We start from the raw sequence: 299 nt of genomic DNA, 5'->3' as shown, positions 1-299 counted from the left end.
CGGCTGCGTGGGCCGCAGTTCATTCCTGGGGGGGGGAGGGGGGTCCCTCATTGAGAGGAGTTAGAAGTGAGGACAGAAACGCTCCTTCTGGAAGCCAGGAAATTGGGATGTGGACTGTTCATTCTCTGCTGCCTGGCCATTTGTCTCCGGCAAGGGGGGGTCTCAGTCCTGTTGCCTGAGATATGTTAAGGGGAGAGTCCGGTGTGGGGGTGAGCAAGTGAGCCTGGGACCTCTTCCAGGCAACGCAGGGCCTCTGCGCCTGAGCAATGGCCTCCTTCCCTCATTTCCCACACAGCTGT

The sequence above is a fragment of the Elgaria multicarinata genome, chromosome 7 (assembly GCF_023053635.1).
Source record: "Elgaria multicarinata webbii isolate HBS135686 ecotype San Diego chromosome 7, rElgMul1.1.pri, whole genome shotgun sequence".
Classification (NCBI taxonomy): domain Eukaryota; kingdom Metazoa; phylum Chordata; class Lepidosauria; order Squamata; family Anguidae; genus Elgaria; species Elgaria multicarinata.
Note: the sequence above shows the minus strand (reverse complement) of the source record.